Raw genomic sequence first — 22210 nt, forward strand, 5'->3', positions numbered from 1 at the left:
TTTACTTTTGAACATTACAAACTAAATGTCTAAAAAAAACAAGACTGAACATCGTTTCTTTAAAAAACAAAAGTATATAAGTGAAAAATTGATCAGTTATAGATAATACCTAAAAACCAGCTAAAACCTACCACTTTATGGAGGAGCGAAGAAATTTTTCTCAGAAAAATGTATTATATAACATTTTTGGGAAAAAAAATATATATTTTAGCTGTAATTTTTTAAATTTTGTCAAAAAAAATTAATTTTTCAAATTTTTTATCACAAAAAATAATTTTTGATGATTTTCTATGAAAAATTCCAAAAACCAAGCCCTGTGGACCCCCTCTAAGTATATATTAGATATTCACCATTGAAAAAAGTTCGATCTTGGACCATGGGTGAACACTAATAATAGGTATGTTGATATATGCATATTAAATATACTTTATTACTAAACTTAATTATGAGTTCACACCTGAATAAGACATTTCATTTCATAATCATAATGAAATTCATTATTTAGACAAGAAGAAAAAATATATTTATACATAATTGAATTCTTTTTTTCATTCTCACATCAAAAAAAAAAATGTACATACAAGATTCATGACATCATGTGAGGTGCAAAATGTTATGAACCAAGGCACATTTATCATGATCAAAGTAGGTAAAACATAAAACATGACTTTGATGAAAGAATGATGCACACAAAACATCCTACCCTCATTTTATGCCACACATTTGAAATACATAATATGTGGCCCGTCAACACATAAGTAGGCTTGGATGTTTTTTTCTGAAAAAGTAGTTATTATTACATTTGTACACTTCGACTAAGTGCGTCACATTGAAAGAATGAGAAATGGATATATTTTATGGTCAAAAGGTGCTATATCGGGGCCAATATAAGTCTTTTTAATCTGAAAGAGCTCCTAAATTATTGCCTATATCTTCAGCTATCTTACCAAATCCAACAAATTTGAATACAGAGCCTATATTTTACTCAAATGTGTCTATGAGATATTTTCCAGTGTGAATATATAGATAATATGTGGCCTCTTAACACATTTTCATCTACAAATGATTCTTATTAAAGCTTAGAATCAATCGCAAATTGTACTTAAAATATCCTATATTGGATTTTAAAAATAAAAGAATGAAAAATTGATTTATTTTATACTAAAGGGGCCATATTGGGGCTACTATAAGTGTCATAAATCAGATAAAAAAACTAAACTATAACTCTTGGATATCGTAACTAATCCCAGAAGTTATGAAAGTTGATAATAGACTCAAATATGTCTATATATGATGTAAAAGAATTTAGGATTTCTTTTCTTCATTCGTGTTCAATATTCTTTTTATGTTGATGCACGACATACATTCATATTACGTCATTTGTTGCGTCTTAAGAATATAAAGTTGAATCATTCTTATTATAATATAGAAGCAATATAGAGACGTTGTTGTTGAGTATAATTAAATGTATTATATTTTAGTTACTTTGTCCCATATTGTTGGGCGGTGTTTCATATGGACACTATACATTTAATCGATTCAAATCCTCTGACTTTCTTCATACAATGGAATGGAGAGTTCAATTACTGTGTCAGAGTAAAAATCTCCTTCCTGAAAACGCACTCTTACTTCAAAGCCCAATAAAATTCTTTTTTTTCCACTTAGAATTATCAAATTTGTAATACCTGAATATTATTTATTAAGAAACTAGTTAATTATTTAAAAAGAAAACAATATAATATCATTAAATACTGTTTGTGATTTTGATCCTTATTTGTGGTGTGTTAACATAAAAACAATTATGAACAAAAATCAGGGAAAGGAGAAAAACTCAATTTATTTTTTTACTTTATCTTATTAATAAAGAAAAGTTTGTCTGTATGTATGAATGTTTGTATGTATGGAAAAAGTCACATAGTGCACTGTATACACTGTTCCCTGATGTATATCATATATATAGAGTTGTGTAATTAGTCATGTAAAAACTACCTTTAAAAATTAGAAAAGGAGAAACGGTTGTAGCGTGTGATCTTTTTTCCTTTTTGTTAATGGGTTTAATTAATCGGTCGTCCTGGTGTTAGCTTCTCCCTCTGAAGTAAAAATTATCGGCCTTCTTCGCAGTCTTTTTTTTTTTTAAAGCATTATAAAATAAATATGTAAGAATTTAAATAAAATTTTGATATTTTCCCTACTCGAATGTTATTTTAAATGTAGAAGGTTCTCCTCTTAAAAGTAGTAATTCATTTTCTCTCCCAAAAAAGTTATATAACAGCCAGCTGATATTAACAAATGTCTTAAATCAGATGTACCATATGTCTAACTATAAATTATATAAAATTTAAAAAAAATAAAAGTTACCTTTGAAGAGGCTTAGCAACGAGCTAAAGTGCTCCCTGTTCATTAAAACATATTAATCATTTGTATTGTCAACTTGTTATTATTAGTATTTTTTATTCATAAGGAGATAACGTTAAAGTATTGATTGAGTAGCTACGTGTGAGTATGTCCATGAAAAAGGGAGAGTAATATAAAGAATTTGTTAAGAAATTTGATTTTATATCATTAAAGTAAAATCTGTATGTTCGTTGACACCTAATAACTCCAAGGAATGCCGGACACTACCACTAGTATTTACATGAAGCCCAATATTCGAAAACATTTTATAGTCAATTATAGGCTTTTTGCACTCAAATTTATTGGATGAGTTAAGATACCTAAAAATTTGTACTTGAACATTTATTTGATTTAAAAGACGTGAATTGGCCCCCATATGGGCCCTTTGTAAATAATATTGTCATTCTTTTATTGCTATAATTCATTTGGCTACTTTGAGTGCAATTTGCAAAACACCTAAAAGGTTAATAAGAATAGTTTATTAATAGAAATTGACAGTAGTTCGTCGAATAATATAAATGTAATCACACTCAACTTTGAGAACAATCATTCTAACTCTCTATTATGTTGACGTCCCACTGTTATAAATGAATATAATGTATCATTCTGTATTCTATTTATTACAACGAGATGTAATGACTTGTTATATAAAGATAAAAAAGGTATAATCCATTTAATAGATCAGTGTCATTCCCTTAATAACTGTACTCATTTTGTTTGAAGACAATACGCGTTCATTTGTTGATGTGCTATTTATATCTTAAAAGTCGTGAACTCTGGCTTATGACTAAAGTTGAAATATTTGTTCATTATCTTAAATCACGAGAGGCTTTGTCCATCATGTACATATGTATTAATACTTAAAACAATAAATCAACACCATTTATGAATTAGGTACCTTGATCCCGAGTTATTAGGCCAAAGTAGTGGAATTCCAATTTCAATTTTAGTGGAGTCTTAGTTTTTGAGTTCTGCGTGGAGTTGAGTTGGTGTTGGGACAATATATCAATTTTTGATATATTCAAGAATCAAGAAAATAACACTATCCATCGTTTACCTTCCTATATACACCAAGCGTAAATTAAAGCTAATTTTCCATAAACAAAGGAAATTTTTTAGGTTCTTAGAACATATGTTTTTAAGATTGAAATTTCAACATTCAATTGATATATGTTTGGATCAAAGCAGACAACAAAAAGTATTTAAAATGGAACCAAAAAGACAACGAGTTGTGGACATTCTCCGCGCCCAAATACCAATGCCCTCCATTTGTGGGAATATTCCTTGCGGAGTGACACTTGCTTAGGAGGTGAAGAAGAAGATCAATGATAGAAAAAGTTTGGAGAGGAAGCTGGAGAGCAGAGATCAGAACAAAGTGAGGATTGAGGAGTGTTTGGAGCAAAAGGGGGGCACCATCACGGACAATCCAACAAGGTCAATTCGAAAAACTTTCAAGGGAGTCTCGTGTCTCGAACACCACAGTACGCAGATCGGTGGGTTACCTCGTTATGAACTCATATTTCAGAAGGACATGTCAGTTATTTACTGAATCTGCCATAATCGGCAGACTGGATAAGGGAAAACATGTCCTTAATTTGCAATTCAAGTTTTGGCCCACATCTTCCTTTGGCTGTGCTTCTCTAGATTATGTAATCTGGTACTATTTGGAAAGTAGGGTATGTACCAACTCACACTCGTACTTCAACGTACTTAAAGCTGCTGTTGAGGAGCATGCCGGACGACTATGTTGTGAGGGTCTTCATCGCCTTCATTTGAATAATTGAAACCATGATTAAGGCAGAAGGTGGACATTTTGATAAATGAAAGTTGAATATGTAAATAATGAATTGCATTTATAAATATTTTTTCTATCATCACCCACGCAGCCTCTACGAGGCATTGTACTTGGCTAAGTTTTGTCGGGATTCACTAACGCAAGCTGTATAACACATGGGCTGAAAAGTCAAGAGCTTCACATATAGAGAGTGTTATTTAATTTTTTAAATTCAACTCATTTTCTGTAAGTATCAACCTTCAAAAGAAAGCTGTAAAAATTTCATGAGTATCTGTTCTTTGGATTGTGAATAATTGTGCCAAGTTTGACCGTACTTCTGTTAATTCCAAAACAATAAATCAAAAAAAATTTCGTGTTTTAACTATATACAGCTTCTTGATGGGGAAAAACATCGTTCAAGCTAATCAATGTTATAGGGACTCCGCACTATAAAGTGAATGAAATAAATAATAATAATAATTTCCCTTCTAAAATTATTAGTTCAAATTTCCATCTCATCTAAGTAAAGAACAGCCATACGCTCTTAATACTCTCTTAAAGTAATACTTTTTTGAGAGATATTTTTTTATGCTATATTCGAGGAAGCCAGGTTCACACTTAAAATCTTGTAGAAAGATTTCTTGAGTCTGGCGACTGGGCAAAAGAAGAAGTTTCCTGGAACGTAAATATTTAAAAGCTCGAGAACTAATGCATTTTAAGATGAGGGCAGTGGTTATAACCTCTTTGGAATATCCAAGATTGAAATTCTTTAAGGGATCTATAATTCTTCTTACTTGGATTTTGAAGTGGATTTTTTCTAGGGTGGTCCATATTTAATTTTATTTAAACTTCTTTGAGCTTAGTAACTTGCACTTGGTTTTGTACCAACACAATTCCCTTTTCGTCAAAGAAAGTTATATTTGCAATTTTTTGCATTCGCACTCCCAAAACAATTTGCTTCCTCACATTGGACTCCTTTTTCGAATTTGTAAACGTGAATCTGAGTGCTTCGCATCTTGGTCAAAGGCTCTTGTTGGGACTCATTGATCCCACTACAAATTTCCATGAGCCCTTCATTATCAGTCGCTTTACTGGTTTTCTGGATCTAACTTGTTTCCAAAAGTTGTTTCACAACCTCTTTCCTTCCGTGAATTTCCTTACGAATATCTCTAGAGGAGTTGGGTGCATCTGAACTTGGAGAAGCAAAGGGAATATGGATTGAGGGTATTGTATTACTTTTTAATTTCTTCGTGGCCTTAAGGCAAGAAGGACAGCCTGGAGATTCCCCTAAAAATAATTTGATGTAAAATGCCAATCACAAATCTGGGCATTCTTAACATTAATTGGGTATTTTTTCCAGCAGACTGAGATCCAAACACCCTGGAGCATCCAATTTTTCTGAGGATATGCAAAATACTGGGTATCCAAATTCGTGCATTTCACTTCAATGAAATTATCTGAACTTCTGCAATAGTGACGTCACTACGTCAGCTAAGTCAGCTAACACCAACCAAACTGCCTTCCTTGTTGCCTCACCTTTATATTTAGTTACTTTGATTTAGCAATGAGTTAACTAGTATACAGCTAAATATTTCAAAGATATTTTTGAGTCAATTATGAACTTACTATTCAAATTTGTAGGATGAGTTAAGATTACCAAATGTTACATATGTATATATTTTCTCTCAGCAAAAGTATCCTTCATAATTAATTAAAATAAGCTCAATAAATAATACTTTAACAATATTTTACAAATGTAGTGGGGAAATACAAAAATAATATTGCTCAAAAATCTATGATATGAGCTTAATTGCTGTTGATAGACCTCATCATTTATTATTCAGAACTAATATATCTCAAGAAATATTAAATTTATCTTTTGATTAGTAAAATATTTTTTTCTCTTTTAAATATCAAACTTTTTGTACTACACTCTATAATTAATTTAGTGTCAAAGTAAGTCAGTATTCAATTATTTCGGAGACAAATATTAAATTTAAGTGTTTTTTATGGTCTTATCTTATAGGATATTTTTAAATATCACGTAAATTTTATATTTTAGTTGATGTATATATCTCTTGACTTTTTTTTGTATTTATATATTACTCAGAGAATTTTTACACTTACAAGACAAACAAAAACAAAAAAAAAAAAAGACAAAATACCAATTATTTTTTGCACTTCAAAAACGAAATATTTCATCAACATATTTGAGTCAATTATTGCTTTAGGATTCAAATTTGTTCCCAATACGGCTCTTTTAAAATATAATATGTCAGTTCATTCATTCTAACGATCATTTTTAACAACTACTTTAAGGTCAATTTGCAAAACACCCAAAAGGTTAATACTACTTGATTAAGTTGTTGTTAAGTTGTAATAAAACATCTTTTTTAGAAGATCGAATGCCTAATATAATTTCAATTTTAAATGGGGTATTTCATGGAAAATTGACGGGTTTTATTATTTTTTTCATTTGATTTGAATAAAATTTGTTATTTCAAATATCCTATTATTTTGAAACATAAAAATAAAATTTTGGAGCTGTAGCTTAATACAGTTCTGAAGTGCGGACTGCTTTTCAAGATGAATTTGACCAAAAATTGTTTTAAAGACCTTGCCTTTTGGATTGTATTTTATAAATCACTAATTTGATTAATGTACATATGTAATGCATCATATGATAGCTATAGAGTTTTGGAAGAAAATGCTTTAAACATTTGTTAATATTTTATTATAATAAAGTATGGTAGAACTTGACCATACTTTTTTTACCTTAAATACAGCTTAAAGGGATAAATTTATGGCTTTGGAGAAATGAAAGGTTTGATTTTTCATTTGTTCATGTATATATAATGTTTATAACTTATGCAATTATTTTTGATTTTAAACCAATTCACGTACAATATTCATTCTTATGAATTATTATTATCATAACTTATTTCTCAACCAAAACTAATGGTTTCGTTTAACCATTGGTTATACTAAATATTTAGAAACTTCTAAATAATGCAACTACTTTAAAAATTAAATAACTATGGTTGTATAATTGGAGGATTACCGATATATGATATCCATAACCAGGGGTGTCTGCAGGGGTAGGTCTGGAGGGGCTGTAGCACCCCCTCCCAATTAAGGATTTTTTTAATTTTTCCTAGAAAATGTAATATTTGAAAAAAATAATTCAAAAAATTTAATAGTTGAAAAAAATAGTTCAAAAAATTTAATATTTGAAATTTCAAGTTTTCCAAAAAAATTTCCAAAAATTTTAATTTTCTTAGAAAAACAATGGATTTTTGAAATTTTTTACGAAAAGTTCAATATTTAAATTTTTTTCAAAAAAATTAAATTTTTCAATTTTTTTTTCAGAAAAGTTGTAACTTTTGGATTTGTTTTCAAAAAATTGAAAGAATCAAGCCCCATCCAAAATATAATCCTGCGAAAACCCGTGATAACTACAATAGAAACTATTATTTGTGAACAAATTAAACCTCTCATATTGGATATAAATTATCGTCAATTTTCTAATCATCCTTTAAAAATTGATTAGTTATTATAGTGGTTTAACTAAAGCATTGGTTTTAGTTGAGAAATATTTTATAATAATAACCATTTATAAGAATGAATTTTATACGTGAATTGGATTATAAACCCTTTGAGTGCGCCACAAATGACACTTATAAGTAGCCAAAATTGATCGTCCATATAAAAGAATCAGAAATTAAAGGATTTTATTTGAGAGGGGCCATAGTTAGGCCGATATAGTCTCTTAAATGAAATAAAGGGTATAAGTCATACCCAATTTCTGGGGTGTCTTAACTCATTCCAAAAACTTGAAACCAAAGCTTATAATTGACTTATATATGACTATGAAATATGGGGCTATATGTATATATGAAGTAAAAAAATTAATTGATTCTAAAAAGTATCCTCTCTTCAATAGTACAATTAGTTGGTTTTTTTTAACTCTTGCTCAATATGCTTAAAGGATCCGGTTTAACCCAAACAAGGAAGCTCTCCAATGAGCTCCTTGACGTTGTCGGTAAGAAGGAAGCTTGTAGAGCCAAGTGTATCAAACTTATCTGGCCTTACCTGAAGACGCATAATCTACAGGGCCCCGAGAACAAACATTACTTTACTCCCGACAAGAAAATGGCCAAGATCTTAGGGGAATACAGAATCCGAGCATATGGTAGGACCAATTTTCTCAAGGAGTGTCTGTCTGATTAAATATAAAGAACTACCCAAGATTTCAATGCACAAATTGAAGATAAAAATTCGAAGAAAAAATAAGGCCATTTTTTAAGCTCTCATTGTATGTATTAATAAATACATACTTCGATCGTCGTCCCTCCACGTAAACAACTTACAAGCAATAAATTTGTCTCGATTTTATTATGTATATATTAATGCTTTACGTAAATCTATATCTAGGAAAAAATATTTATTTATTATCTTTAAAAAAATAATATAAAATGGGATTTTTTCATTCTTTTGACTTTTGTAAAAGTTTGTATAATTTTGACGTACCACATAATATATAGGATCTAAGCAGTGTCAAAACTTGAAGAGAGTTTTCTGCACTTACATGCTTAGTTACCCTTAGACTATAGCACGAAGAATTTCTAAGAGGTAGAAATCTTAAAACTAGTAGTTACCAAGTTGTAGAGAGCCGTATTTAAAAACTATCTACTAAACAAACCAATAAACATATATTTATTTAACTGTTTCTTTAACATGATATTTTTAGAATAAAAGGTGTGTATGCAAAATAATCTATCTACATAAATACAACTCACGAGTCTGCTGTTATTTGGTGTAATTGAAACATCAAAGTAGTCTCCTGTCAGAGATCATAATTAAAGTCTTTGAAAGAACGCCACAACAAAATCAAAAGAAACAGCCACACACAAACATTAAATATATGTATCCAAATACATACAAATGTAGGTATGTGACCTGCTCGAGATGAATATCTTGAGCGTGATTTCTATTCATACACGGACTCTAAATTGTACGTACATAATAGTGTTGGGTTTCAGTCTGAAAATTCCAGATCGGTTTGAGACGGTTATGATTTTAAGGAGAGCAAACTAATAGCGTCCTGTAAAGAAGTTTGAAGAAAAAATCCCTCTTGTTCACAACGTTACCTCTTTACCACAAAGATATACAAAGTACAGAGTGGGTACCCAAAATTTGCAGTAGTATGACTAAATTACAAAGAATGTAATTTATATGGAAATAATTAAAGACAACTCAAAACCAATTTGGGATATGTTTAAATAATATAATTAGCCATATATTGTTATTTATTTTGTCCATCTTTACAGGCAGTATAAGCCTCGACACGCCGAAGAAATAGATTGGAATCTCTAGGCAATAAAGGCAGTTGCGTTCCACGCTAGCAGCCAGGAGCGAATCCAAATTTGGATAACAGGTGTGTCAGACATGATTCTCCAATACGCCTAAAATTGTAAAGTATGTGAAGTTGAGACCAGGGATGGAGGAAGGTGACATGGAGGTAGGACATAAGTCTCCCAAATTGTTGCTACATAAATTATGGTCTTCTTATTTGTATTGGCTATAATGTACCTCTTGATATTTTAGGCAGTCCGGATAGAGATATCAATGGTATTTTCAGACTTCTTGGCATGAAAAAGGTACAGAGTATATTGCACACGCGTGCCCTTTTTATTTTGCTTACTAGGGAGAAGTCAATTTTTTTTTTCCCGGAATGATCCTTAAACAATTTGCATAAGAATCCATGCGAAATTTCATAGCGATTAATAAAGTTTTAGTCAACTGCAGTTACATATGAAATTAAACGTGTCAATTCCATATATATTGCTACTTTGTCTTTTAAGTTTAACTGGTATTATGATTATTTATTACGCAGTTGATCTATTCTTTTGAATTTGATCCTTTATATTTTCGTTTGTTTGTGCATTTACTTTTATTTACTTAATATTTTTTCTAGATGAGATTAGAAAAAAACTATTTCATCACTTATAACCTTCTTATTACAATGACGGTGATGATGTTGAATTTATGTCAACCAAAGAAGCTTTGATAGACAGCATCTCACAAAACAGAACAAGGCTCCCCACACGGGATAGTACCTACTTGTGGCATATGCTTGATAAGTGATTACGCTGGAGCGGCTATACTGCAAACTTCATTACCTATGGAATTGTCCGAAATAATGATAAAAGTCAAGTTATGGGACCACATAAAATACCAAATGAGAGACATAAATATCAACTTAACTACAAAAAAGTGAAATACCAAGCTGAAAAAGCATAACGTCACTGCATTTTGTTTGTAAAAACAGCTTCTCGTATTGTGATTAAGAACGAAAAAATTAATAAGTGGAGTCCAAGGACTATGTTGAAAGATTATTATGTTATCATGGTTGAACCTACCCCTGAATATCTTACAGATGTGACACCTAAGTATGGATATGGAAAAGAGATAACTAGAAATTGGTATGAGTTTCTAGTGGAAAATGATCTAACCGAGCAATGTATATTAATTTAAGCTCAACAAAAAGACCCATTAATAATCTTGAAAAATTATAAGGTGACCCATTTCATTTGTCATCTTCACAGAAATGAGCTGCCTTTCCGTGCAAATTTTTAAAAGTTCGAAGGGAAACCAAGTGGTCCTGAGGGGTGTTGGTCCTATTGAAAAAAAAATAGAGTAATTTTTGGCTGAGTTGGCAACTGTTGCATTCAAAGTAGTCGACAACTTAGATTTTTCTGGCTTTAAACGAAGAAGTTCAAAAAGACGTTTCTTGGGATCAAAATTATTTATATCAAATGACAATGGAGTTATTGCAGATGTTATCGATGAAAATTTGGCGTGCTATCGAGCCAGGTCCTCCATGTTTGTCCAGACGGAATACTTAGATTATATGTAGTAACACTAAAACTAAGTTATCCAATGAAAATGTTTGCTGTTGTTACAGTAAAGTTTAATGCGCCAATATGGTTTTTCATGAAATTGTATCCAGACACACCTCACGTACAAAATAACGTAGTCCAGCCCCTGATATGTATAAACACTTAAATTGTGACAAAAAGGCGATAGTGAAGAAATATGTGGAAAGAAATGCATTTTTGTTCAATTTCTTCTTGATATGTGTGCAGATGAGGAAGTGAATATAAGAAAAAAAAATTCAAAAGGAGAATTGGACGACTGGAAAATGTATCGATAGGACCAAGGTAACTAGAAATAGAATATATGTGAATAACATACATTGGTCCAGCTCTCCTTTTTAAATTGTTGTACCGTACCGACCACTAGTCAACCTAAATAGAAGGATTGTTATTGTGACGTCAGAGTTGATGTGAAGAATTCATAATACAATATTGTTTAGTCATCGGTTTAATAAATTACTATTAAATTCATTCATAAATTTTCCTAGTACAGGGTGTCCACGATAAATTGGACCTACTTTAAACTTCATTCAGATCCATAATGTTGATATTCGGGGTTAAATCATACTAATATAAAAGGTTGCGTGAACAATACACTATAACTTCCACCACAATTGTTTTGACAATAAACAATAGTCATCATAGAACAAGCAAGGAGAGACGTCATCCTCCAATTGACTCGCACGGGACACAAGCCCTGTGCTATCTACAAGCTTATTAACTACCCCAAGACCACGGTGTACCAGGACTTCAATGCCTGGGAGATTGAGGGGAAGGTCTGCTGTAAGGCCCACAACATGAGAAGTGACCGAATCCATGCTCCCCGCTAGCTTGAATGCCTCCGGAAGTCCATCAAGGCTTCCCCGGGACATCCTTGTCTAGGTTGTCCAAGAACCGTGGAGTGAGCAAGCAGCTGGTCTCCAAGGCTGTGAATGAGGACCTCGGGTACAGGTCATACCGAATGGCCAAACAACACATCTTCACGGCATCCATGAAGGCCACCAGGCTCACCAACGGTAAGTGTCTCCTGAATGACCTGAAGAGCCATGGAGGAAGAATCATCTTCTTCTCCAACAAGAAGAACTGGACTGTCGACAGAAGCTACAACGTCCAGAATGACAGGTGGCTTGCCAAGGTGAGAGAAGAGGTATCTGCGGTCTTCGCCACAAAGTTCCCGGCCTCTGTGATGATCCTGGGTGTCACCTGCAGCACCAGTAAGGTGATGCCTCCTTTCTTCTTCTATCCCAAGGAAAGGGTTAACGTGATAAGGTACTGCAAAGTCATGGAGGAGTTCGTCAACCCCTGGATGAAGGATACGGCCGCTTGGAGGGAGTTCATATTCCAACAAGACTCAGCGCCCACACACATCGCCATGACGACCCTTAACCTCTTCAACTCTCACGGCATAACTTTCTGGGATCGCAACACCAGGCCCTCCAACTCACCCTACCTCAATCCGTGTGATTACTACTGGTAGGGGAAGTTGGAGAGGGAGGTGGGCAAGGTCAGCCACAAGAGCATCGCGGCCCTGAAGGCCTCCATTACGAGGGAGTGGAATACTGTCAATTCCGCTGAAGTAATCAGGGCATGCAAATACTTTAGGGGCAGGATTAAGAAGATGATGGCTGCTGAGGGAGGACATGTTGAATAAATTTATTGTTTAATATCATGTCTAACTTTTTCATATTAACAAATACACTCCAAATTCCATTTTTATCAAGCAGGTTGAATTTTAAGATAGTTCCAATTTATCGTATATATATTTATATATTTGGTACCATTACTTTAGTACAAATCGTTTTCACGATGTAGTGTCAACGAGAAAAGATCTTCACTCTCCACGACGTACAGGTCTCCCCTAAGGAGATCACCCAACAGATCAAGTGTGTCTGGAAGACCGTTTACAATGTTAAAAGAGCATGGAAGCTAGCCATGGCCTTAAGCGACGCAGTGGAAGTGGGAGAGAACAAAAAGTGGCTCCAGTGAGGTACAAGGAGGACGCGATCGCTAACCTGGAAAAAAACATTTGAACTATCCCTCAGAATAGTTTAAATGCCCTTATTGTCGCAAAAACAACCTCACAAGAAGCTTGAGAGGGTCATAAAAACTCTTCAATGCGAGGAAGCAAAAAGCCGTTAAAAACTTCCTCGGCCCTGACCGCAACCCATTGTACTATAGCATCTCGGCACAGATTGAGGCCAAGGCCTGTAAAGTTCGCCACCCTAACGCAACCACCTCATGGCCGCAGTGGATAGGGCCTGGGCCTCAATGTCCGCCAAGTACCTTCGGAAAACCTTCACCTCCTACCAACCTCGCTGAGGCGGCTCTATTGATAAAAAATGGTAATGATTAGAATCCAAATCTATTCCATATACCATATTTATATATGTACATATATATAAGTAGGTAAATAAACAGAGATGCGCCAAATGGAGAAATTTTTTTCGACAACCAGGTACCTCTATTTATATAATGACTGGTGATAGAGTCCCGCTATAAAACTTGGATTGTGTTGTTGCCATTTGTGGCTCACCTAGTAATGTGGTTTACCACGATTTCCCTAAGGATTGCTTAAGGATAAAGAGCCTGTCATCGAAAGGGTCGCCTTAGAAAGACACCCAGAATTTGTGAAAATCATTCTGAGGAAAACATCTATGAGTGAGATTAAATGAATGTATTATTGGGCTTGCCTTTAAAAAGAAATTAAAATCAGATACTATTTATTCCAAAAATCTTGTATCAGAAGAAAAACCTCTGCCAACCTCAAGCGAAAGGGAAGCAAAGAAGAAAAGAAAGGATTTTGTCGATCCCATTTTGAACGTAAACAAAGACACAGCTCCAATTCCCAATTATTTTACACTGCCTGTTGTTCCTTATGTTGTTGAACTTAAATTTGTATAAACTTCTGTTCAAACGCCTTTGGAAGTAGCTGACACACAGTCCGTAGCAAAGTAAAAATGTACTCAAACTTATACAGCAAAAACGATCGATTCATACACCCAAGTGTCCATATCCCAGACTTTCAAAATTACTAGAGTAAACATGACAAAAGAAAATCTCCTGACTCCAGAACTCAAGTCTCTTAGGAAAATAACTTAGCAGCTTCAGGAAAATGTTCAAATCCTCTAATCGGAGAGCAAGAAGCTGAAATCTAGATCATATTTTCAAAAGTAAATGGGAGAAGAACATGATTTTTTTTTACTGAGGTTCAAAGTAAACTCAACGTTGGTGGGAAGAAGTCTGGTAGATGGAATAAAGAAGATATTATTCAAGGACTGGTACTCAAACCTCTCTCCTCAAAAAGCTTACATATACATTCAGTCCAGTGGCCTTCTGCCAGTTCTTTGTTTATCAGCATTAAAAAAGGGGATCCGAAATTTTAAAACAATGTTTAATCTAACATTATTGATATTGTCTCTCAACAATTAAAATCAACAGAAGTCCCTAATGGAAATCTAGCCGTCCCATGTTTTGATAAAATGAAGATCAAGGAGGAATCCTGCTATTCTATTCATGATCAATGGATTTATATTCCAAAGAAAATATGCAGATATTATGCAAAAATCTTTTTTCGTCGATATACTTTGTTTTAGAATATACTACCTACAAATAAAAATAAAAAAGAATACAACTATTTCGCACAGAGCAGGATTACAATATTACTTTAGATTGAAGTACACTTGGAATCAAAATTTATTTTGAAGTATAATCCCTCAATGCTGATATTGGAGTTTGGATGGACTATTGAAAAGACAATATTTATTGTCAGTAATGTATGTATAATTCGTATTGACTAACATTACCTATATATTATGAAGTAATTTTGAATAAATAGATGTTTGACAAAATACCGATTGCAACACTACGAACTAAGAGTGTATTAAATTACCAGAATATTTACAGAAAATTTTGTTTAACAATATAGACATTGAACAATTTATATGTCAACAATATATAATGTAAAAAAAAATATATGTCTGTGATATAAGAATGCGTAAGAATGAAATCACTTTTGCTGTCGTGAAAATGAATCTCACTACAGCTTGAAATTCATGTTATAGTCATACAAACAAAGCTTGAAGAGTGAAACTTGTTACTAAATCGTTCATACTTTTAACTGTTCCCTATTGCTCACCCGTTTTTACGCTAAGAGGCATGGATAAATACAAAACTTGTTGTTTGTTTTTTTGTTTCAGCTATCGTTTCGTTGTGTAATGAAATCTCGTAATTAAAAATAACGGGAATAAAATTGTAATTAAATGATACTACAAGTTGTGTGACCCCACACTGTATTTTGTTGTCAGCTGTTGATGTATCAGCTTCTTTTCTCCTAATCAGTATTTTGAACGATGATTGGTTGAATTATAATTAGCTCTTTAAGGCTGCGACCAACTCCCCACAATTATTGAATAATAATTCCAATCATATTTGGGAAGAATTGGTCAGATATCAACTGGTTATTGACCTCATTTTCTAGTTCCTTTTGGATGAAATATTGTATCATGCAATGAAGTTAACGACTTGGAATCGGTCCTTAAGACAAATTTGGTATGGATCAGTGTCATTTAAAATTTGACCGGTACCAATTCTATCGATGAATTGTTCATGTTTTTAAATTGTAATCATCAACATACATTAACGCCATATGAAGTTAAATGAGCTGTATAAATCACATTTGTATAACTTATAAATGAGGATGAATGAATGAAAATAGGCTTATAGATGAGGACCCCCAAAAAAAAAAAAAAAAAAACATCCATATATTGAGATAAAAAAATTGATCAAATTTTGGTTAATGGTCTGAAATAGCGTTCTGGATCCAAATATGGGTACAAATCGCAAAAAATCACTTAAGGCGAAACTGGGGAAAAAATTGCAAACCTAAGACACTATGAGCTGGCTCTTTGAAGTGAACAACGGCGGCCGGGTCCATAAATCCAGAGCCGGCTCACCCTAAATGATGGATTTCTTGCCTTTTTATTATAGTTTTTTGTCAAGATGAAATTTGAAGCGAAAAAATGGAGAAATTTTTTTCTGAATTTATTTTTTTAAACGAATGGGTCATTCCGGAAAATTATGCAGCACAGCAAAAAATTTAAATTAAAAAAAAATCAAAAATCTGAAGAGCTGTTTGGGAGCCGAAAGAGCTGGTTTCTCTCAAAAGTATCACTAGTAATCACTAGTAAATAAACATAATAGAATTATTAAAATTAATCTATTATTTTTGCAATTGTTGGCTTTAGTAATGTGTATCTTGCGTTGTATAAGTTTGATTGGTTTACCCTAGATATTGTTAAAAAGACCATATTAAGTACTTAAAACACTTTTTACATAGTTCTGCATTTGTTTGACTCAGTATTGCTTGATTGGTCGTCAAAGATGGACGCCAACAAAAAGAAAATGCTCCATATTTTAACGTTTTTCTTCGATAAAGGGGAAAACGCAGTCGGATATGTGAATAGTGTTTATGGTTCTGATACTGTAACAACAAATCCTGCATGATTTTGGTTTGTTTTATTCTGTTCCTGTAATTTTGATGACTAAGATACTTTACGCTCAGTAAGGCCAATTGTCAAAAATGTGGATAAAATAATGGAAATATTGGAATCCAACCGTTATGTAAGCACTGTTTTGATTGCCAACGAAATAAACATAAAGAGAATAAAAAAAGAATTTAAAAAAACGAAGTGGGTGACATGAGACATTGATGTATACTACAAAGATGGTTTATTATGTCAATTTACTCATCATTCATATTGAGCAAAATAACTTATTCTTTAGATTGCTTCTTCGTAAGTCAAGATCATTGATTCAATTTTCGTAATAATAAAAATATCATTTTTAATCAAGCAAATGCCACTCAAAAAAAGTATTTAATCTTTCAGATATGTACATACATTGGTATTTATCGTTGTATCATGTATTGGCCATAAAAATGGAAATGAAATATACAAGAATCATCCCGTAGATAAAGTCAATAGTTCTAAACACTGCAGCTTCATTATTTAGATGGGCCTAGTAGATCCATACCTAGACACAAAAGCTTGCAAATAACAAAGTAATTCTCCTTAAAAAGCATGATTTTTTGTTGTTGGAGTTGAATTTATATAAATATTTATTAACAAATTATCAGATTAAACACTTGAGAAAATTAATTTGCATAACTATTCAATCACGAGCAAAGTAGCATTTTTTTTTTAAATATGGATATGTTTGTTTTTTCTCTGCATTTAAACGTTTAAGCTTGCAAAAAATTATCCTCGTGCTATTTTAAATAGGTTTATCATGCGTCAGCTTAAAAAAACTGTTTGATTAGCAGATTATATCTACCTTATTTTTAGAGCAGGGGTTAAAAATTATTGGGATTTTTTTTTTTTCAATGTTTATAATAATAATAACTATTATTATTATTATAAATAGTATTTTATTTGTTGGGTTTGAAGAAACGTTGGGTTTGAGCTACAATTATACACAAATGAATTGCAGAGAACTGATAGAATATGTAAAATATAATTAATCTTCAATTTTCTTATTAGTACAAAAATGTATGACCTATTTTAACCTCAACTAAACAGAAAGAAAGGTTTAAAAAAAAGATATTCAGAATTGTAAATCACACTAAATAAATTTGGTTATTAAGAGGCACGGATAAACATAAAATTCTCAGGTTTTAGATGAAATACAATGGATTTAATTGGTTTTAAAGACAATAAAAATAAGTTGTGGCATCAAGATCTAGGGAAAATGTAAGTCTCAGTGGGTGATTGGTAACCCATATATAGTTGTAAATCCTTAGCATTGTTAACGTCTTTGTTTTGTTGTTGATGGCAAACTGAACTGTATTTTTTTAATTTTCAAAGGTATTCTTTAATTCTGAAGGTAAGAACATCTAAGTATAAAATATAACCAGGAATGTGTGTGCTCATGAATGACGGAGAGTAAAGCCGAGGATTTGTTGAGGAGTTATAGGAAGAGATGTAAAAAATTGTCCAGTAAAAAACTACTCCTTGCTCTTTTATACGGTAGAATTTTTAAAGTAAGAGTATATAATGTATAAAACCATAAATACCCTCTAAGTTTATCAACATACCACATCACTCAATAAGTCCCGGTTCTGGCATATATAAAGCAACATTATTGATATACCCACGTAATTTACAGTTAGTACTAACCTTGAAACAGTACGTGTCAAATTTAATTGCATTCTAACCGTTAATTTAGAGGTTCCAGTCGTTTTCATGACCCCATTTTTTTTAATTTTTAAGAAACTGGATCGAAAGGAATTTCGAGTGTTGTATAAAAATAGTTTTTTTGATGAGAAAAAAGTACTGTTGAAGATGGACAGTGGCTTGATATCCTTTATGGGGACTCTGCAACAGGGAAATAAAATATTATTGATTGAATTTAAACGTATCGTACATACAACGATAATGCTGAATCCTTTTAGCCCAAAATCAGAAGTTGCTTCAGAAAGCATAAAAAATCTCCACAAAATAGCTTTTAAATACCGATAATTGGGGTATGTCAAATTAATTTCGAAGTTGACGTCGTGTTTGCTCACCTCGGACAAGTAACAACAACGCATCAACGATTCAAACTACTATTTTCACCTGTTGAAAACAAATAAAAAAATATTGCGTGGTTATGTGACGAGGGATTAAACATGGATCCATCACTATACCCCTAAATCTAGAAGATTGTAATGTTGAAAGTCGGTTGCAAAACCGGTGGCATTAAAATGACCGTTCAGAATGCAATGAAATCTTGAAACGTACTTTTTGAACATTATTACAAATTGGAAATTTCGTGAGTCCGTCAACAATGTTTACATAATTTTGTCACATCATACACTTATTGAGTGACCTTGTTTATTGAAAACTTTATATGGTCAGATTTATTTTTGATAATGTTAAGCTGTTTCTATGAATTTACAAAAAATTACATGTTAGTCAAATCTTTGTGCCAAAAGGAGTCTAAGTAGCATCCATAGTTAATCGCACTGTGCATATTTCTAAGCAGTTTATAAAAATATTATTATAGTTTGAGGTTTAATCCAATAATGTTGTAAGATTTGACTTGACAACTCACCATTTTAAAGCTACACAAATCTATTTATGTGGTATAATGATTGAAAATGCATATCGTCAACACAAAAGCAAACTAGAATGATTTTTCTCAGGTCCAGATTGCAGTTGTATTTTTCCCTGAATTATCCTAAATTTCTAAAAAATTACTTATTTTTATAATCCCTTTAGGTGCGTTGCAAATTGTCCTTCTAGTAGAATTTGCTAATTGTAAATAAAAGTTGACAGATTTTTTTTTAAATGGCTATATCAGGACGAAAAATATGTCTGTTAAATCAAGTTAACTATTTTAAACAATAGGTTCCATTTTTGTATATCTTAATTCATTCTACAAACTTGAATACCAAATCCTACAATTTACTCAAATACGTCTACGAATTATTGGACTTTAGATGTAAATGAATTTAAAAAAATTATTTGGATTCTCGAACTTTTCTTGATTTCTGTGTGTGTTTTATGTTGACGCATCACAAATACAACAAATTATACAATTTTGCTGTATAAAAATATGTTATTTTACTTGACGTTTCTTTGGCAAAATGATTGACAATTATTCCTTATATGTCTTCCGTCAACACAAAAGCAAGCTGTGATTATTTTTCTCAAAATTGAGTGTCTATTACATATATTTGTATTCTTCTTCTAATCATCGTTAATTTCTACCAGAAAAATTATTCTTACTATCCCTCTGAGTCCGTCGCGAATTGCAATTAGTGTAGCCAAAATTGTTCGTCATCAAACAAAATGAGAAATTGATAGATTTTATTGTTGAAAGAGGTTCTAAACTTTAGCTAAAATTCTTGTATACCTACAATTATCTTAGTTATTTTAATACAAAGACTCTTAATGATTCATCATAAACAAAGGGGGTATATCGGGGTCAATATAAGTCTCATTAATCATATAAAGGTTTTAACCTGTTGTTAAGTTTCTTAAGTATCTTAACTTATAGAACAAATTTGAGCCCAAACCTAATAGTTGACTTAAATATGTCTATCAAATATTGAACTGTATGTACTGAGTGGTGCATTACAATCTGAACACTATGAATTTTAAACTTCAACAAGATATGATTTATTAGATAACAAGATATATGCAACAAAATTAATACTATAAATAAATGTGTGTCTGAGCTCTTGTAATCATTAATGTAGCTGCCCTTAGCGGCAATACTTGTTTCCAGGCAGCGGTGGAAGGCCCCTGCAGATGTAGTCCTCTGTCATGGCGTCCCAGTGCTGGATGACAGTGACTTTGTGGGCCTCGGTATTTGGATGATGTACACTGCAGGCCTTCACCTATACATGCACTTTTTTGTTGCATGGATAGGGGTTGGCATCCGGCCTGTAGGTAGGCCAAAAATCTCGAAAAAGAACTCAAATACTCATTAAACAGTGTTTTGCAACGAAGAAGATGTGTTTCTTTAATTGCTGGTGTCAAAAGTGACGTCTCCGCCCTCTCAAGGCTCTTTTCAACCACTGTTTTGATAGCTGTTCGGGCAGTCTGGCGTGAAACCCCAATATCTCTTGCATGGGCTATCATTAACTTAAGGGGTTTGGCCAGGGATATTTTCTTTAACTCCTGATGTCCTGTTTGGCCTTTTTGACGGAGCCCTTCTTCCTCTTCAATGTTTCGGACTTGCTGACAGCGTAGATGTTGATTCTGTAGACGCCCAACTGCTTGGAGTGTGCGAATGGAAATTCGTTAATCATGTTCAGGTGTCATTTTCTCGACTTGTACGTAAGCTTATCGAGCACAGCTTTGTTTTGTTTTGTAACTGATACTTTATGCTTTAATTTTTCGAAGTATGAGTTAATTTCAATCACTCAACCTACATTAATTATTGAATAAGGAAGTGTTCATATTTCAATGCACCACACCGTATATATGGGATAAAAAGTAATTGTTATTTTCTTATTTTTGGTTCAAGATTGTCTTATGTTCTCGCACCACATATGAACAATGTTTTTACTAAATACCTTATCTATTGAAGAATTCATAATTTTTTTGTTCGGATAACAGATTGCTCTAATAAATAAATAAAAAATAGCCCTATACAAAGATGTAATAGCTAAAAATATTATGTGTATTTTCCTTGCTCATTCCTTGACAGAACTAAAGAAAAGAAAAAAGGTTATCCTTAAATCACAAAAATCTCATAAAATATTTTTCTTTATTTATTTATTATCCCTCTTCTCCTCCTTTAATGATGCCTCATCAAATCTTAGTATATATACACTAAAAAAAAAGAATTAAAACTTCCAATATCTCATTGTCACACTTTGGGCATTTGCATAGAATTTATTATAAAACGTCTTAAAACGTTAGAAAAAGAAGGAGTCAATAATAATAATAATAGAACTCTTAGATAGGCACACATACAACATAGCTTCAAATACAACCGTATGTGAAGGTATATTAGACTTAACCTTGAACCCTTCTGAATACAAAATAATCATAAAATTTATTATCTTAAGATATTCTTCTTCATCATTCGTTGTTGTCTTTACACAAAACGTATTTTTTAATGCTTCATTTTAATGGGAATATTCTTTGAAAAGGATATGGAAATACCTAAAGACTTAATGGAGTTTGACAAATTCAAATATAAATTATTTCATGATTGAAAAGTATATAAAAATTAATATCTTATTAGAATCAAGATACTCAGAACACGTCCTTACATTTATTTCATCACGGATTTATTTGCTTCGAAAAAAAAAACATTAAAAAAAAGGCCCAAAATCAGTTGGTATTTTGCCAATATATATAGAATGATTATCAAATAATTGTTGGGAAGTCTAACTCAACTTCACAACGTTCAGGACACTATACAGAGTTGGGCATCAAAATGTCAATTGTTCATTAATGTTAATTTTCTACTTAATATAGGAAGATTAGTCATCCCTTTTTGACATTCTGGTTAATCCATCCGATCTGCATAAACAAACTATAATAAACATTTTGTCATATCAACATAATCAGTGAGCGAAAAGCCGTACCTCAGATCTTTTAGATGCTAA

Source organism: Lepeophtheirus salmonis, chromosome 5 (assembly GCF_016086655.4).
Source record: "Lepeophtheirus salmonis chromosome 5, UVic_Lsal_1.4, whole genome shotgun sequence".
In the NCBI taxonomy this organism is placed as follows: domain Eukaryota; kingdom Metazoa; phylum Arthropoda; class Copepoda; order Siphonostomatoida; family Caligidae; genus Lepeophtheirus; species Lepeophtheirus salmonis.